General features: G+C 33.2%; 2 pseudogenes; both read left to right on the forward strand.

Moving 5' to 3' along the window:
* The first annotated feature begins 8,237 nt into the window (after positions 1-8,237).
* Positions 8,238-9,387, forward strand: LOC115978855 (annotated as a pseudogene).
* Positions 9,388-10,580: 1,193 nt separating this feature from the next.
* Positions 10,581-20,750, forward strand: part of LOC115981191 — a 24,132-nt pseudogene continuing 13,962 nt past the window's right edge.

Raw genomic sequence — 20,750 nt, forward strand, 5'->3', positions numbered from 1 at the left:
GCACCAGTCCAAAACTATCTTCTGCCCATAGAGAACAAAAACAAAAAAAAAAAAAAAGTTTTTCTCCAAATTGATTTGGAGGAATCTTTTCCAACTCATTATGTGCCAACTCATAAAATCATCCTCGCATATTATTCAAATGAGTTACATGACTCATTAAATATTTCATATGCTCAAAATTACGCGTGGATAGTTTTATGAAACACTATGTAGTGAGTTGGAGGAATTTTCCTCAAAACAGGCCGAGAAATAATTAAACAATCATTTATAATGTACTAATTTAATTTCTCAGTTAATGAGCCAAAATCAGTTGGAGACTCAATTTATAGCATTGGCAAATGGCAATCACATTTGTTTTTCATTGTTACGGGCAAGTAAGCTAGTAATTGAAGGGAATATCCCATTATGCAAAAGACAATTCTAGACCCAGTGGCACAAAAGATTTTATAATGTCTTCTTATAAATGTTGAGTAGATATATTGTGATATATAGGTGTATAATAAAATAGTTTAAATGGTGGCCCATTTAAAAGTGATCTTACATCAATTATAATTTAACACCTAAAAAAACCTATGAAAAAAATTAAGAAATCTTTTGCGTCTCTGAGCAGTAGATACATGCTCTTATTAACTTATCAATAATTGAATTGTTGGGTCACTTTTTAACTTCTTTTTTTTTTTTTTTAATTGAAATTTTTTTCTCTTTTTTATTTTATTTTTTGGATAATCATCCCATCTATCAATAATTGGTGACATCTTTTGTTATTAAAATATTCTCTTTTTAAACAAGGGGCAACTTATGGTATTGGGAGTCTACTGTTTGTTTTAAATTTTTAATAAATTCTTGCATCTCCATCAGTTTAGCCTTTTCCTGCTTTTCCCACCAGAGATAAGGAAAATATATCGATTATAATTTGATTAATTCTAAGACCACACTTTTTTTTTTGGTAAACTTCTAAGACCACACTTTTTACCATATTTTATCTCACAATTATTTTATGTGGCAAATTCTAACTAGTTGCTTTTTACTTTCACATAGATCTATTTTTTCTACAACTTACGGCTTACCACATCAAAATTGTAACAAAATTATGACACAAAATGTTAAGATCCTAGATTTTTTCTTATAATTTACCACCTCATAAAAAAGCAGAAGATTCATGAGCCCATTGACTATCAATAATTGAAGGAAAAATACTATTTCGATCCTTACATTTTAGGGTTATTGCCAATTTGGTTCTTACTCTTTGGTAGCAATCAATTCGGTCTATGTTGTTTTCAACTTGCAATCAATTTGGTCCCTATCATCAAATCACATATTTTCTTTAATTTTCTTTCACTTTCTTGGCAACCAAACACAAATCAAATTTACCAAATTCCAATTCTAGTAGACACAATAGCAACTCAGCAACTAAAACAAATCTAGATTTAAACTAATAATGACTGCAAATTAAAAATAATAAGGACCAAACTAATTGCAAGTTAAAAATAACAATCATTTAATTATCTGCTACCAAAATATATTAACCAAATTAATAGCAAGTTAGAAATAATATAGATCAAATTAACAATTAATGACTACAAAATATAAGTAACAAAATGGTATTTTTCGCATACTTACTTGTTAACTTTATTTTTTCTATAGTTCAATAGCTTTCCATCCCATCTATGTTTCAGTAAGTATGCAGGCATGCTTTACCAAACATTTGATTAAAATTGGTGATTTCTTTTGTTATTAAAATATTCTCATTTTGACCTTGGGGACAAGCCACGGTATTGGAAACTATTTGTTCTATTAATTCTTTGCATCTCCATCAGACGAGTCTTTCCCACTACCAGAAATAAAGAAATTAAGATAAAATACTAGTTTATTATTTGGAAGAACAAAGTTTAATTATAAACTATTTGGTAGCCAATGGTTACAACTTTTACTAAATATCTTTTTGTTGGATATGAATTTTGACAAATATATCATTGAATTACATTTCTTCTTATATCTTCTATGCTTGCAAAATTTCAAGATCAAAGATTAATATCCATTTCATTAATCAAATGTTGAAATTTCAAGTTTTGTAGTCCAAAATTATGCATAAAAAATTATTTGTGGATAGAATATTAAATGAAATCTAATTAGCATGAAATATGACATATATGTTAAGAATATAAGATATATGTAATCTAATAGTTAAATTTATAATATGGCCCACATATATATTTAAGATATTTAATATGGCCCACATATATATTTTTAATTAATTATCTATTTATTTAATAATAAGAGTAATAGATAAAGATGGTTCTGGTTTGCCTCTAGTAATACTTTAACAGGACATCTCTTTTTATTCTAATTGAAAGCTGCCTTCTCACCCACTAACTAAACGTGCAGTAGAGATTAAAATCCTAGGTCATGTCAATTTTTTCTCAAGAAAAAACTAAATCAGAAAATACACTATTGGTTCTTAAGGTTTACTGTGGTGTCCATCTAGAAAAAAAAAAAAAAAAATCAAATATTTAGTTAGCAAATCATCATATGTTCTTCAAAACAGTCGAAGACACCCACAAGACTGAGCAAATCAACCACAAACCATCATGGATCCACCTAAAAAATAAAGAAAATCCTAGAGAGAGAGAGAGAGAGATTGCTACATGCAAAACATTCACTAAGTAATAGAGATCAAGGATTTTAGGTGATGATGCGCAAAATTATCAGTGAGTTGATTGTTCACACATGCGCCTATGAAGGGTACCTGAAGAACAAAGGAACAAAGACCTAGCAGAGAACATCGGTGAGATGTCGGCCAAAGACCCTCCGAAGGTTAAGTTAGTGATAGAAGAATCTCCAAGAACTCAATAGTGTAAGAGATAGGAAATTTCACATACCTTAAGGAAGAGGAGGCTTGGTGCTTATATAGTGGTGTAGAGCTAACTAAGATCCCTTGAATGTAGGAGTTTTTCTTGTAGAGAAGACTTGGCGTTAATGCCCTGAGATTTTAGGGCTTCTCTTCCCATACGGGGAAGATATGAATTTGTAGTAGGGCCTTTGGACGTGGTGTGCAAGTTATTTCCATATAGGGATACATGAGTAGAGAACACGTAAAAGTTTGTGGGACGCAATGTACTCAACCATCAGTGTGCAAATGATTCGTCGGGGTCTAATAGAGCACCCGTCGGGCTTATATTTCGGACTTAAATACATGCTACCCAAAGAGTCCCCGTCGGGGTCTTTTACTTGCACCATCGGGTCCTAAGGGAATTACATGAGATACCCGTCCTGACGAGTCTTTAACTTTATGGATACTAGGTGAGCCACCCTCCCGACGGACCTTAAGTGAGGTGTTTTACCCAATGGATCAAAGGGTTAAAGAAATTTTCATAGGCCAAAAATACCCTTATCACTAGGTGATTTTAGATTCGGTTCCAACTCCACCTTAGGATAAAAATCTCCAAAATGACAAAGAAATGGGTTTTAAAGTTTTGAGATATATAAAGGAGAAGAATGATTTGGAACTTAAAAAAAAAAAAAATTTAATCAGTGGATTTATAACCGAAGAATCTGAAAGAACTAATTGGGTTTTGAAGAAGAGAGAAGCCAAAAATGCATGAAGCGGGAGAGTAGTAATGTTTGGCATAATTGACTCAAAGGGCTAAAAAGAAAAGAAAAGAAAAACATGTAAATTTCAATAACCTACCCTAAGGCTTGGGCTAATGCCAACCAAGTCCAACACATTTCAAAATTTACCAACTTGGTCCTTGAACACCATTAGAGCATATAGTCATTTGAGCCCTCTCTTCTCTCTCTCTCTCTCTGATTCTCTCTGTGTACACCAAACCATACCAATTTGGCAATACATACACATAAAGCATATATACACAGATTTTGATTGATGAAACTATCAAATTTGATCTTCTCTTGTACAAAACCAAACAAAATCACCAACTCACCACCAATGTTAAAAAGCTCACAACCACAAACAAATCTTTCACATCATTGATTTAGGCATATATACATAGTTTCATACACACTATACATTCAAACCCATCTTTAAATCAACCCCAAAATCCCATTTTCCAAACCTTGCAAGCCCTAATAGCCAAGCTCAAAACACCTAGTATCCCATTCTACAAACCCAAATTAAAATTACTAAATCTCTACAGCCAATAGAGAACCCAATCCCTAAATTAACCAAACCAAAAACCAATCACAAAACCAAACATAAAAGGGGGTTTTCGCCATAAAAAAATGAGAAAATAAATGAGAAAAATAAAGAAGAGAATAAAAAAGAAATGAAGAGGAGAAGGTGGGGGCCAGCGGTTGTGGTGGTGTTGTTTAGCTCTGCTGCCATTAATTAGTGGTGGAGTGGGTTTCGTGGAGTTTGGCCATGGCTGAGCATGAGAGAGAAAGAACCAAAAGACAGTTGAACCATTGTGGTGGTAGCTTACGGTGGTTGTGGTTTGCTAGTGATAACCATGAGGTTTTGGCCATTTTGAGGGATCAGAGTTTAGGGTTAGGGAGAGGGATGAGAAAAGAGAAAGATGTGAGAGAAGAGAGAATCAGGGGGAGAAAAGAGAGAATAAAGGGCTCAATTGACTAACAGATGGGCCTAACGGTGTTTAAGAACCAAGTTGAGTTTAGGGACCAAGTTGGTCAATTTTGAAAAGTCTTGTATTTGGTTGGGATTAGCCCAAATCTCAGAATAGGTTATTGAAATTTACCACAAAATAAGTGGAGGTGTTAAACTTTGGCAAAAAAAAAAAGTGTGATCTGAGTCTTATGTGGCAATTAGAGAATTCCATATTTTAATATTTAATATAATTATTATTTTAAAAAAAGGGAAAATTATGAGTTCATCTATTTAATAATAGTTATAAATCAAATAGTAAATACTAACAATTATTATGATTGATAAATTACAACTGGCTTAGAGAATGTGCAAAGTAATGGTGCACTATTGAATATTTTAATATTTATATATTAATATTGTTAAAAAAAAAAATTGTTCTAATCATTTTATCTCTTGCCATAGTTCCTTGATGGATGTATTTTCTAGTATTTTCTTCACGAGTGTTCTTTCAATAATAGTTATAATAGAAATTATTAGAGAATGTGAAAAGTGATTATGTTACTTTGATTGATAAGTTACAATTAGGTTATAGAGAATGTCTTCCGCACACACACAAAAAAAAAGGGTTATAGAGTTTGTGTAAAGTCATGGTGCACTATTGAATATATTAGTACTGTTAAAAATAAAAATAAAAAAGAAGAAGAAGAAGACAACAAACTAAAAAAATAGAAAAATGGTGATATGACTGATGATGTGGCTCAATAGAAGCATAACAACGTTAAATGCTACACTTTAACTTTGATTTATTATTATATATGGAAATAGATTAAAAGGGACACTTGGCATCAAATTAGACTAAAATTAGAAATTAATTTGAATTAGATTTAAATCCTCTTGGTCTTAAAAAAAATAAAGTTGTAATAACGCCTTGGACCTCTTGGTTTCCATAATGGTGTAAAATTACAGTACCAAAATTCAAACAATCAAAATTGGATATTTGCCATAAAATTAGAATTAAATATATGATTGGGTTTTTTTTTGTTTTTTTTTTTTATTTTTTTTTTTTATGATTTTCTATTGGATTTCTTGTATTTTGTACTGAATAACTCACTTGATAGTTGGCACAAAAATTAAAAAGTTTGAATGGGATATGTGACACAAAATTAGACAACAATTAAAACCCAATTTGAAATCTTTGAAACTTGGACCTATTCATAGGGATATAGCATATAGTCATAACTTTTTAGTAAATATATTTACCAAAAAAAAAAAAAAACTTTTTAGTAAATATATGTAATTTTTTAAAACATTGGTATTATTTCCAAGGTCCAATGAAAAAATTATTATACGATTGTCAATTGATTTCTGTAGGGACACGATTCCTTTGCGGCCCACTAACATTTTTGGGCTCACACAATAAAGGTCCCTCACAATATGATTTGTAGAGAGTGGGTTTGAAAAGCTGGCCGCTGGTCACTGGGCGGTGTTCCGGGCTCGAGTTTAGAGGAATTCATGCAGAAAAAGGAATTGGGCTTGAACATTTAAGCCCTAAGACGTCGCAGCCAAGGGGATGGGACTCCTCGGAGTTGATCCGAGGACCATTAGGGTCTCACTCCGGTTACCCATTGATGGACTTTTTCCGTGAAGTCCGGTGTTGTTGAGACGTTCTCCCCCCTGTAACCTTTCTTTTTCTGGGAGATGGAATGGCCTCCCCTCAAGACTTCACTTACTTCCTTATTTTATACTAGCTTGCATTCGTTGTCCTTCGTCCACGTGTAGGGTCAATCTTTACAAACACTGACATTTGTCCCATCAGTCCAATCCCGGAATTGTTGGGGATGGTTTGATAAAGCTGCAGAGTACGGCTCTGTCAGGCGCTGGGTCTTATCTTGAAGGGTAGTAAGGATAACTTCCCAAAGGTATTTTGGATCTTACAAATTCGCCCCTACGCCAGTTTTACCCCTTTGTTCCGGTGGGATTATGGATATGCCGAGGACTAAACTGTCCTCGGCTGCCTCCCAAAAATTATTTCGTGCTCGGCATTGTAGAGTTTGGGCCACAGCTCTCCTCGGATTGGGCCTTCAGAATCTCTAAGGGCAAATGGACCTGGTCCACGAATTGTCGGGCCCCACAATTTCAAACATGTAATTATTATTAATTTGAAATGAACTTAATTATTGTTTCCAAACCTACGAATTTTATTTTTTATTTATTTTTATTAACAATGATGTTTCTATAAGTGTGAAAGTTTAATTCAGTGACTTTGAAATTTGTATTTGTGGACTTTTTACTAGGTGTAAGTATTCTTGACAAAAGTTTATATGTATTTCCTAGTATGAATAATGCTAGAGATACAAATTATTTTACAATTTTTTTAAAAAAATTGTTGATGTGATGAGTGATTATTGGTAAATAAAAAAGTGATATTAATGATGAGTTTTGATGAAAACCAATAAGAAGTTAGCCACATCAACATTTTATAAAAATGTTGTAAAATAATTTGTGATTGTAGCATTACTCTTCCTAGTATTTAGTTTATTTGAGATGAAGCAAACATTATAATTTTAATAGATTTGAATCATTTCTGTAATCATGTTTTGAGGATATTTATAGTTTTTAATAGGGCCCTGGTAATTGAAAGGTGAAGTTTATATATACATTAATTTTCTAATTTTTAATTTTTTTCATGTTTACAGTCATTGACTCATTGTCCTAGTTAGAAAGTATTACATGCTGTAATTCCGGTAGCTTTAACCTTTCTCTCTTAGACACAACCATTAATTGCATGGAAAGATGCTAATTAATTGAATTACAAAACTCTTCTATAAATGATTATGTACATAGCAGCTCAAATTTACTAACAATGGCATTGTTTTTTTCTTTTTAGAAGAAGCAATGGCATGGTTAATGGACAATAAGAAGAAGATATTTTACGTAGTGTCCCGACAAGTAACATTTACCTTTGCTGTTGTACGGCATAGCTGGTAGCCTGGTACTGGTAGCTTTTTGCTAAGGTCCACCTTGTGACATCCTTCTCTTATCCCTTGTGATATTCTTAATCACAATCTCGTTGTCACCACTAGTCGTTGTCACCACTAGGCAATAATGCATGAATCGATCTTGTTTTACTATTCTATCATAACATATATCTTCTTTTACGTACTACTGTTTTTGGATAATCACTTTTATGTACAAGATTTTTTTTATAGTTCTGGCATTCTTACTATGATTTTCCTATAAATATCCACGTATTATATGTTGGGTACAAGTTTAGAACAATATGGCTAGGAGTAGAATTTAGTATTTAAGTTGCTGTTATGTTAGATATGAAAAAAACAGAGTATTGCAGAAACTCTATTTCATTGCAATTTTTATTTCTTTTTCGAATGATACAACTCACATCCATATATAGATGTGTTAGATATTTAGGATGACTACAAGTTTCAAGAATACTACAAAAGTTTGCTTCATTTCTCTTTGACACTTGTCCATGAGGTGTCCACTTGCACACTTGTTCAATGTTGCTGCTATTGGATTCTTCATTATTGACACTTAGATTTCAATTGCTTCTTTCTTTGACACATAGGGAGCCACTTGTCAATTACAAATTACATTTTAACCTTATAAGTTATAACCCAACAGACTCGCCATTCGCCAACACTAATCTCACTTCCCCCTTTCCCTTTACAAAAACGTAGTAGTGCACACACAAAATAATCAGCCCCATGACTCCTCTCCTTCTCTTACTTTTTTTCTCATCTCTAACTGTAAGCACTCTCACTCTCACTCTCACTCTTTCTGTATCTTTGACATTCTCCTATTCTCACATTCTCAATGTTTTCCTTTTGTGTCAATGCAGGTTGGGTCCGCCTCCACTTCCGCTGGTGAAAACTTATACAACCCGAAAGCCAATCTGATTCGGTATTGGAACAAAGAGGTCAAAAACAACCACGCCAAACCAACCTTTCTCCTATCCAAAGCGTCCCCATTGAGCGCGATCGACGCAGAAAGATTCTCCAAACTTGCAGCCCAGAATGCTCTCTCCTCTCACTTCCAAGCCATCTGCCCCACCGCCAACCTTTTGTGCTTCCCCGATTCATCCCCGACTCTTCAAGAACTCATATCCCATCCCAACGTTGACGCCTTCAAAATAATTTGGCGTCAGCAAGGTATTTTCTTTCGGGAATCGATGTTAAAGAAAGGGAAGGTGATGCCAATGCCGGATATTAAGGACAAAATGCCTGAAAGGTCGTTTTTGCCTCGGTCCATTTCGTCAAAATTACCATTTTCGACCTCGAAGATTTCTGAGTTGAAGAAGATTTTTCACGCGGAAGATAATTCGACTATGGAGACTATGATAGTGGAGGCGTTGAATAAGTGCGAGAAGGCTCCGAGCCCAGGCGAGACCGAGCGGTGCGTGGGCTCAGCTGAGGATATATATGATTGACTTTGCAATCTCGATCTTGGGTCGAAACATTGCTGTTCGATCAACTGAGAATGTTAAAGGGTCAAAGCAGAATATAATGATCGGATCAGTCAAAGGGATCAACGGTGGCAAAGTCATGCAATTAGTTGCTTGTCATCAAACCTTGTTCCCGTATCTACTCTATTCCTGCCATTCGGTCCCAAAGGTTCGAGTCTATGAAGTGGACATACTTGATCCAAATTCCAAGGCTAAGATCAATCACGGTGTTGCCAGCTGTCACATGCACACATCGGATTCGAATCCGAATCAACCTGAATTGACTATAGCGTCAGGTCCTGGTCAGATCAAGGCTTGCCACTGGGTTTTCGAGAACCATCTTATCTGGACAGTTGCTGACTAATCCTTACACACCAAGATGCATGGGTAAGACACGAAGTTGTTTAATATACCCACCATATGAATCTCTTAAGAAATAAGTTATTAGTTTATTTAACATCTAGAAGATGCTCATTATACTGTAATTTGAGTTTTGTTGACCCTTTTGAAGGTTACTTAAATACTAGAAAGCATGACACTTCATTTAGGAGTGTTTTACCGGTATTGTATTGACCATTTCATGTTATAGTTTATAAAAAATTACTTGTTTTGTTGTGTTGTGTCCATATCCGTACTTCCTTATCTTAAGTAATTGGACGACAAATGAAGAGCACTGCTTTTACTAGTATTTTTTTTTTTTTTTAAGAGTAATTGTATGTTTGAATGAGTTTATTTTATTGTTTAATTTTTTAAAGAATAAAGATAAACATGTTAAAGAAATGACGAGAAAAACAAGTTGGGATATTAATGCATTAATTTTTATTATTTTTTTAAATTGCAGGGGCATCCTTGCAAGAGCTTTGTAGGTTTCGATTCAGCACATATGATGTAAAGTTAATAAATGTGTTGATAGTTTGTGTATTTTGAATTTGCCTTTCATCTATGTACTTTGTGTAGAGCTTTGTAGATCTCGATCCAGCATATATAATGTGAAGCTGAAATGTGCTGAACTGCTGATAGTTTATGTGTAATTGGACTTGACCTTCATCTATATATGTGTTTTGTGTATTTAAAAGTCTAAGGTCTAGCTACTCCTAGACTAGTTTAATTATGTATAAAGTTAGTAATATATGGGCTTTCTCTATTAATTTGTGTTTATATACTAGTATAAGGTAGAAATGATATAGGTACATATTTTTTAGTTCTAAACTATGGACTGTTTGTAATTTTTATTTATTGTGGAATTTTATTAATGTTATTAAAAACTTCTAATTTCTTTATTTTAATTTAAATTGAAAAAAAAAAAAAAATTCTTTTTCAGTTCTAAAGATTAGGAAAAAATTCTTTGCATAACTTTTTCAATTTTTCTAAAACTCTCTTGGTAACCAAACACAACATTAGAACTCAAACTCATATTAACTTCAGTCAAAAATCTGACCCAACTCATATTTTCCAAGCTCTCTCCACGAAATACTCCAAGTTCTCACTCTCTCTAAAAAAATCTCCACGATCAAATGGAAATCTCTCAAGCTAATTTTTTGAGTTCACCGAATATTAATGGATTTCTCTGCCCAAATGAATCGACCAGAAGAGTTTTCGTTGAAGGAGACCAAACCCTCTCTTGGAGGGCAAATGGTCACTCGCAATAAGAAGCACATGAGTTCCGAATCCAAATCGACTCCTTGTTTGGAGAAGATTTTGAATCCAGAGTGGAAGCAGGTTAGGTGTACGCTTTCTTTAAAGATCTTATTCAAGCTTCGCTACTTGTCATTAATGTAATGGATAAGAATGATGATTTCATGGGTCGGGTTGAGTTTGAAGTGAAAACCCAGCTCTCTCTCTCTCTAAACCCATGGACGAAAACCCAAACTTTCTCTCTCTAAATCCATGGTTGAAACCAGCGGTGACTTTTTCTCTAAACCCATGGGCTAATTAAATCGACGGCTTCGGATTTGGAGTTAAAGGTGGTGTGGGTTGATGGATTTAAGGTTGTGTGGCTATTTATGGTTTGGTTGTGCATGGAGGCTGAAAATTTGGGTTTAAGTTTGCATTTTTTTTTTTTTTTTTGTGTGTTTTTGTGTTTGAAAGCATAAGAAAATCTTATTGAATGTCTTCGTGTAATTGTTGAATGTCTTTGTGTTTTGTGAATTTTTATGGGCATGTCTTTTTATTTTGTAAATCTGGGTGATTTTATGGGTTTGGTTGCTAAGAAAATGCAAGAAAAGAAAATCTAGAATTTTTAATTTTCTAGGCAAGGTTAGTTGGGGAAGAAAATGAAGAACACATGTTCTGAGTTCTTCCAAAAAAAAAAGAAAAAAAATTTTAATTTAACTATTTTTTTTTATAAATAAGAAGGTTAGAAATTTTATTTTTATTTTTATCTAATGTGGCTTTTTTAAAATTAAATTACTGACGTGACATTTTTTAAAAACCAAATAATTTTTTAATATTATCTATATATATATATATATATATAAAACCGAAACCTTTGCTGGCACCACAATTTTCCTCGTCAGCACAATATTTAAAAAAAAAAAAAACATTATAACTCCTCAAAACCCTAGCAACCTTACCCCTTTCTCAAGTGAAGAAATATAAAGCCATAGAACAATTTAATGCTGGAGAATCCACACTGTTCCTTGCCGTGGATATTGAAAATATTTTACATGTGATGTACTAATTAACAAGATGGCTCGTCATATCCTAAGTGCAGCTCCAGATGACTGCTCCTATGCTGGAAGGCACAACATGAATGTCTTGCATGCACTTGTCCTTCACACGAGTTGTTGAAAGTGCTGCTCAATCCAGCCTGCTTCTTAAATATTTTTGCACTAACTTATATATCAATCAAAATTGGTGAGTTCAATTAAACATGTGTGGACAAAATGTTCTCCGCATACAATTGCATGCACACACACCTAAACGCACGGTATAACATTCAAGATCTACAACGCATGGTATAAATTTTAGTTTATAAAGTTCAGCTTTTGTAAGGTTAGTTTTGTTTATATATTAATTAATACATAGTACTTTGTTCACCATTGAATACTCATATAATCAATTTCCAATTCAGTGTTCAAGAATTAAACCAAAATTCTAATTGCACTATCATAAAATATTATTATTAGAATGAATTGTAAGGTTGAATTTAATCAATCATCTTGTTGGCTTTATTCCGTGCCAAATTTGCCTGTATTTCAGTATTTAGTAACCCTGTATTTAGGTGGGTTTTGTTGTAAGGGTAGTGAATGAGATAGAGTGTTGAATGCTCAAGAGTTTGCAAGAAAATAGAGACTCACGGCTTGATCTTGTGGGTGACTTGCGGCTGCAAGCCGCCAGATGCAGCACACGTGCCAAGAATGCCAGAGGGTGAACAGTCATGCTAGCTGGAGCACTACAAGACAAAATAGGACAACTGGCCATACGGTTATCTCGCGACTGGATCTCGCGACTCAGTCAAGTCGCGAGGCCAAGCCACGAGCCACCCCTGTTTTGAAAAACTTGACATTTCACATTTTCTTCTCACCCCAGTATAAATACTCCTTATACCCACAAATGAATGAGAACTTCCAGAGAGAATTTTGAGAGAGAAACCCTAGAGTAAAACAAGATTGATTCATCTACAATCTATACATAAGAGTCTCTTTAAATTCCTCAACTCTCTTCCTCTCCATTGTCAAATCCTTGAGAGGCATTTTACCAAAACCTTATTCTCACTATATTCATTATTGTGAGAGGGCTGTTTGGTGTTCTGGGAAGCAGTTAGGAAAGAACCAATCTACATTGGTTGATACTATGGTCAAGTAGCGGAATCCGGGAAGGTAGAAAAGAAAAAGGTTCGGCGCAACCTCGTTGGAGCAAGAAGCTTGGAGGGCTTAGGTGCACTGGGTAGATTAGGCTTGGAGGGTCTTTTGCTGTCCATGTATCCTAACTACATTTTCTAGTGGATTGTTTACCGTTTAGAGGGCAGTGGAGAGGTTTTATGCCGAGGGCTTCAGTTTCCTCTTCGATAACACATCGCGTGTTGTCTTTGTGTTTGCATCTTCCTTCCCCTTTATCTTTGCCTTTTATTTTCTGCTGTGGATGTGATTTTAATTGGCTTAAATTGTTTACCAATTCTATATTAAGCTTTTGTTCATGTTCCGCACATTAATTGTTTGATATAAAGCTTGAATTGGTAATTTGTAAATTGGGGGTCTAAACGTTCAAGAGTGTTTTTATACTATTTGAACTTTCATGAATTTTATGGAGTTGCGGTGTTCAGGAATTAAACCAAAATTCTTTTAAATTATCTATAATATTTTGTCCTTCGAAAATTTTCTCTCTTTGATTTTAGAATATTGTGTTTCTTAAACTATAGAGAGATTTTCTTTGGTTTCTGCAAACTCTCTCTCTCCAGATGTAGGAAGCCCTAAATGCACAGTATAGCATTCAAGATCTACAACTCATGGTATAGATTTTAGCTTATAAGGTTTAGCTTTTGCAAGGTTAGTTTGTTTATATATTTTGATAGAGAAACATGTTCAATGTGGTATGGCTTAATAATCACATTAATAGCCAATAGTTAATACCATTTGCAAATTCAATTCATGGAGTTGCAATTTTCATTAAATCGTTCTATGGCTTGAAGCACTTGCATTTTAACAAATTGGACATGTCTTTAAAGTCCTTTTATTTCTTTAGGGGAAAAAAAAGAAAAAAAGAAAAAGAAAAAGGAGAGGATATGTTAAAACTTGGCATCATCAACTTATAAGGAAGATATGTTCTTAGATGGTAGGAATATGACCAAATGGTTACACGTTTGTTACGCCTGACTGCCAAAAATTGCTTATAAAGATGTATGCACATGATCTACTTCCCTTTGCTTTTAGTGAAAGATTAAATGCACGCCAATGTTGAGATAAACCACTCTAAAAAAATAGTCTGTGCAATCATAAAATATTATTATTAGTATGAATTTTATGGAGTTGCGGTGTTCAGGAATTAAACTAAAATTCTTTTAAATTATCTATAATATTTTGTCCTCCGAAAATTTTCTCTCTTTAATTTTATTATATTGTGTTTCTTAAGCTATAGAGAGATTTTCTTCTTTATTTTAAATTTTATGGGATGTAAAGAGATCTTTGATTTTGTGAAATAATTTATACTCTCTCCTTCTTTGATTTGATTTACTTACTATCTTTGGCACTTGCCATCAGCAATTACTCAGGGCCACTCTTATGGACTAAATCAACTTATTCTCTAGTCACCATCATTGATAAATGAGAAATCAAATCAAGGTTAAAGTTTTTCTATTTGGTTGCTAGGGTTTTTGTTCATGAAATTGCTATTTTCTATTTAAAAATTGCACTTGTAGATTAATATTTATATTTCTTAACTTGGCATTTTGCACCTATGGCTAAAATTTGTGTGGATCTTTGTAAGTTCAAAAATCTATTCTCCATTCCCCTTGGTTTTTCATTGAGTAATTTCTTTCTCTCTTACTCCTCTTGACGAGTTTTGTTTTTGACTAGAAGAAAGCTTTTTTGCTATGAAGGTCATGCAACACCTGTCTCATTTTATTTGTCCTCACCACAAGGAAAACATCTAGGTAAGGCAAATAATCTATTTTAAAGTTTGAATGGAAATTACCAAGTACATGAGGTAAATCTTTAAGGGATGAGCTTAATTGTTTCTTATTTTCAATAATAAATCATTTTATTGCAATACCGGGTTTGAGAACTTCAATATGTTCATATCTCTATAGAATAGAAAATAGTAGAAGCCAATTTTATTACAACTATTTAAATTGAGTTGACTTAATTTGGTACAATTACAAAATGTAGCATGAAAAATAATGGAATTAATTGTTGTAATTTTTATTTTCTTTCCATGTTTTGAATTTCCTCTATATTATTATTACAACTGAGCAAAGATTGAGAAAGTAACATTACTACTCTAATTTGAAGTTTAATGTGTCCTTCTCAAGTCATGGTCTTTATTTATATATTTGCAGTTTATATTTCTAACCGTTGATGAGAAATTAAGGCTCAGTTGCACAATATGTGTAAATTCTTCAAAAAACTACTTTAAATAGTAAGTCAATGTGTCTCTTACATTTGGATATTAGTTAGAATTGTTTTCAAATGATTGTACCAATAAAGGTGAATGTGTATAAATTTTGTTTAACTATCCCGTGCATCGCACGGGTTAGTAACTAGTTTTAATGGATATGTATGCATTTACTGTGCCAACAGTGCACTCTGTTTGTCACATAGGATTTTTCTGTTAAGTGAGTTACAGTAGGGACTAAAATGGAACACTTTTTTCATTTAGGGAGTAAAAGCAGTAAAATAAAAAAAGTAAGGACCAATACGGGAATAAGGTCAAAATGTAAGGAAGAAAATGGTATTTCCGCCTATAAGATTCTATTGTCATTGACCCATATTTTATGGAGCATAATTGTTTCTTCTCCCTGCAAATTGTTCATATTTATTTTTTTTAATTGATGACTGGATTATGAAGGTAAATAACGTTGTTGGTAATTGATAATTTTAAAAATTTTCATTTGGTAAGAAAGAAATAAACTTCAATTTTGAGGTTTCTATCAAACAACTAACTTTTTGTGGCTATAGAGAGTCTTGGAAAGGTAGCCTTGTGGCTGAGTGTTCCTATAGATGGTCTGATGCAGTTATTTGATCAATAGAATTGATTTTCATTTAGCAGATCATGAAAAAAATAAGAAAAAGATTTTCATTTAGATCTAGCGGCTAGAGTATTATTCAAGGAATGATTGTCAAAAGTATGTGTTGGTGAAAACTTTATTGCCAAAAAGAGATAACAAAGGAAAGATAATGGTCCTAACCATCTCTGTATCTTCCACACAAAACAGAGGCAAGAAGTGAGGAGTTGGGAACAGATACAATTAAAAGCCAAAAAATGGGAAGCAAAATTTGCTTCCCTCTTAACATGGGAAAGGCAATTGGGCCTTTTCTTTTATGTTCGATCATTATGTGTTTTGGACTTTTTGTTATGCAATTCAGAGCCTTGTTGATTTTCACATATAATCCCTATTCTCGTGTTTCTTAATTGCAATTTGATATCCCCCCCCCCCCACAAAAAAAAAAGAAAAGAAAGAAAGCATTTTGGCATTATTAAAAGTGACTTTATTTATTTTAGATTACCACTTGTACAACACACCTTACATCCTCTTTTTTTTATAATAAAAAATTTTATTAACGTTATTAATATTGGTGTGAATGTTATCATGAGTAATATTTCTTTTAAAAGGATTGAGACTGAGAGTTGTAAAACAGAGGCTGGTTTATGGTACAAGTATTTTGAAATGCTTGACACTAAGCCACTAACGATTGTGATATATTTATTCAGTAATATTTCTTTTTCTGTTATCTCCCAGCTTACTGGGAGCACTAGTACTCTCTTCTTTGATTTATCTAACTAGTCACAAACTTGTGAGATGCATAGAAAAATTTGAAAATTTATTTTTTTATTAAGTGAAACATGAAAATAGTAGATGAGATGTATTAGTGTTAGTTTCAAATCCTTCTTAAAATAATTTGATAATTTTCTCAATACAATATATTATATTTTCTAAATTACGTTATTTATATTTATTATTTGAAAGTGTTTTAAATTTAGTAATATTTTTTTAAAGGAAACATAATGCATGTTATATTCAACTATTATATAAGGCGAGATATTTTGTAAATAATGTAATGTGTGGTTGAAATTTGTTTCTAGTACTCCTTTTGTCATTCTCTATACATCTTGAATGACGTAAAAATGAAACATATATAAGTAAATTCATTACCTATATTTGAAAGAAAAAAATTAATAACATAAGGAAAATGTAATTTTATTAGGAATCTACCAACATTACGTAGAGAAAGTGACATAATTGTCAATGAAGTATCTCATTTTTCTACTTGAACCTTTCCTCCCAAATCATCATTGAAGTGGACCAACATGGACCGAAGTGGATTAAAAAGGACTGAACTAAATTGAAATGGACCAAATTGATTAAGGTGGACTAAATGAGACCAAAATAGACCTAATTGGACCTACTGGACAAAGTAGACCGAAATGTACTGAATGGGACCCAAGTGGACTGACTGGACCCAAGTAGACCGAAATGGACTGAATTGGAAAGAATGGACTGAATGCTACAAATGGGACTGAAGTGGACCAAACTAGAAGGAATAGACCGTAATGAACCAAAATTGACCAAATGCTACGTTAATGTGACTTAACAGAAGTGTGACAACAGTTAATATTACCTTAAACTTTTAGATATTATATAGATTCTTAACAGAAGTGTGACAACAATTAATACGATGCTTGAACTTTTAGATATTATATAGATTTAGTTGAATTTGTTAACCTAGAGGGATTTGCTAATGACTGGTTTTCTTTTTTGTCTGTATTGTAATGCAGTGTAATTTTTTATTTTTATTTTTTAATAAGGAATGCAGTGTAATTAATTATTATTATTTTTTTTTTTTGAGAAGAAAAGGAACCACTTTATTAATGTATGGAAAAATTATGAAGTTACATCAACATAAATTAGATAGGTAATGTCGGCTGGAACAGATTCCATCCAAACAGATAAAGGAAACGACATTCTAGCTCTCCTAGCTAAAGCATGTGCAACACCGTTGCCCTGCCGCCTAACATGAGAGAAAGAACAAGTTTGGAACAAACCCCTTAAAGAGTTACAATCTTTTATAATATGACCAATGCTAGATTGGTCTGGGCAGAGGCCTACTAGTGCTTGGGAATGCAGTGTAATTATTAGTAAGAGTTTTGGGTATGCATATGAGTAGTTAAATTTTAGTCATAGCTTATTTGTGTATGATACTATGATTACCTCCGGAGTGGGCAGCACTGTAATATTGCGCAATGCTAAAATTACAAAATGATTGAAGGTAATTTGGAAAAAAAAAAAATGAAAAAAGGAAAGAAAATATTGATTGGATGATTTCTTATTATAAAATGACATGGCAATCATCATAGGATTCATAATTGCAAAAAAAGCCCTATAATCAATTGAAAACAGAGTAAGTGTTCCTATAAAATAAAATAAAGGCAAAAACACCATTTTGGTCCATACATTTTGAGGTTATAATTAATTTAGTCCCTACATTTTGGTAACAATCAATTTAGTCCCTGTTATTTTCAACTAGCAGTAAATTTGGTTCCTATTGTTAACTTTTAATGGAAAATTCCTACGTGGCAAACAGATTGTAGAATTAGCACATTTAATATTAAAAGATTAAATGTGTCCAAATTTTATTGGCCATGTCACTGATTAACTGGCAAAAAAATACACATCAGAAAAATAAAATAAAAAAATTAAAAGGATGAATTTAAGGAATTAAATTAATTTTCTTTTACTTTCTTCGGAACCAAAGTGCAACCCACACAACCAATTGAAATAATCAAAATAGCTTACATCTTCGTTTCTAAATCTCACGCTTCCCACCTCCACCACCTCGTAAGTTTATATTGTTTTAATTGAAGTGAATGAATTTCATTGCTAAAAGTAAGCTTTCATTTCCGGATTGGTAATGTTTAAAAAAATGATATTTGTTTTTGATTTTCTTGGGAAACAAACTTGTTTTTAGTATTGAATTTTCAAAAAAACATATCAAAGACTTGTTGTTGTTATTATTATTATTACTTTTACACAAGAAGATCATTATTATTGTATTAGTGATCGGATCCTCACAAGCATCGATTGGATTAGATCCGAAAAGGATCATTCATCTCTGGCTTTGACATATGCGCACTGCGTGTACGAAAGATGAAGCTTGAAGGCACGAAACCCATTAGGAATTTCATAGATCTTTCATGGAACTGTAGCGATCTTCTGGCAAAACCATCTTTATCTGAATCAGATGTGCTATCTATTGATGAATTGGTGTTGTCAAATCTGGTTTTTTAGGAGGATTTGGATTTGTTTTGTATAAGGTTTTGATTCCTTGAATTGGGATGAAAAATTGTGTACTGGGTTGGTGTTTAGTTGTCAAGAAAGTTCAAGAAAAAATTAAAATTTTATTTTGTTTGATTAATTTAATTCTTTAAATTTATCCTTTCAATTTTATTTAATCTTTTAATATTAAATGTGTCAATTGTGTAATCAATTTGCCACATAAGTATTTTCCATTAGAAATTAGCAGTAGGGGCTAAATTGACTACAAGTTGAAAATAACATAAACTAAATTGACTATTATCAAAATGTAGGGATCAAATTGACTATGACCTCAAAATGTAGAGACCAAAATGGTGTTTTCGTCTAAAATAAAATAAAGAGTTGTGTATTAAAAATAAGGTTGAGATGTAAATTACACTCTCTAACTTTAACTAAAATTCAATTTAAGTCTTTAATTTTACTTTCATTCTTTTTTTTTTTTCTTTTTTGAATGTACTTGTAAGGATGTGTTTTGGACCCTAAACCGAAAGTATGATTGGATACAAGCCCACTAAGCCCAATACAATGACTTTGTAGAGAATGGGTTGGAAAACTAGGTTTTAATGAATGGGATAACAGTTAGAATGAATTTCAAAAGATAATCAAACAGAGATAGACTGGAGTTCTCTAAGTAAATTTGTCCTCGGCACAATCCGAGAAGGTTTATTCTAGTATATATTGATTGAAAATGATTATAGATATGGTTCACGCTGCTACATTGCTTTCTCCTATAAATTTCCAATCCCTTCTCCATGGAGGGTCTCTTCTATTTTATAGTTCTCCTTAGACAATCTTGGCCCTTCATCTGTTGATCATCCAAGCCATCACTTGAGTGCTTGTCCCATTGGACACCCCCTCAGTCCCTTTGTGCATTGGGGCTGCTAATGCAACACTGTTCAGGAGTCTTCTCCACATTAATGCAGCCAGAAAGTTAGCTACAGAGCATTAAATACGGTGTTAGCAACTTTCTTCTTAGATATCTTTGGACTCCCCCCTGTCCTATGTTTTTGCAATGCTTATCCATGCCTACAGAACTTCCTAGAACGTTCCCCTAGACGGTAGACTACCTCTTTGGACCTTGGCTTTGGTTAGCCGAAGATGCATTCATCCTTGGCCCAACCTCCTAGGCTGTTATGATCAAAACCGACTTCTTCATTTACTAACATGGGCTCCCTTAACAATATTTATCCCATGTTGGACGTCCTCTAGTCCTCGGATTGGGCTTTAGGCCCACTATATACATAGATAATGGGCTCCTGGGCCCAATGCCCCTACAATAGCCCCCCGAGATTCTTCTTTTTGGCTCCTCGAGAAGAAAGAAGGATTTCAATGTCACTGTAGTCGCCCTATGCTCTTTGCATCCCACCTCTGCCTGTGAAGATGCCTTTTTAACTGCCCAAGGTACGCTTCTGGTGCTTTGGCATTCGAGATGCGCCTTCATTAAATTTTTTGTGGTTCCTTGTCCCCCACGTTCTACAGCGTGATGCAAATCTAACGGCTGATGTTTTTGTTGGGTACCGAGTGGGAATTTTCCCGCTTCTAACTCCCTCCTGATATAAATACCTCTCAAATCAATCACTTATCTCACTTTAGCATTCATTCTGTTTTAGCGCACATACCTTGAACCTGCAAATTTTTCCAACTCATCTATGCCCTTACAAATACCAAAAGCCTATTTTAGGACACTTTTATTCTTTCTATAAGTCTTTCTGAACTTTTACTCTTTATTTTTCTATATACTCTTCTTTTCTTTGCGT

This window comes from Quercus lobata, chromosome 3, assembly GCF_001633185.2.
Source record: "Quercus lobata isolate SW786 chromosome 3, ValleyOak3.0 Primary Assembly, whole genome shotgun sequence".
NCBI classification, from domain to species: Eukaryota; Viridiplantae; Streptophyta; class Magnoliopsida; order Fagales; family Fagaceae; genus Quercus; species Quercus lobata.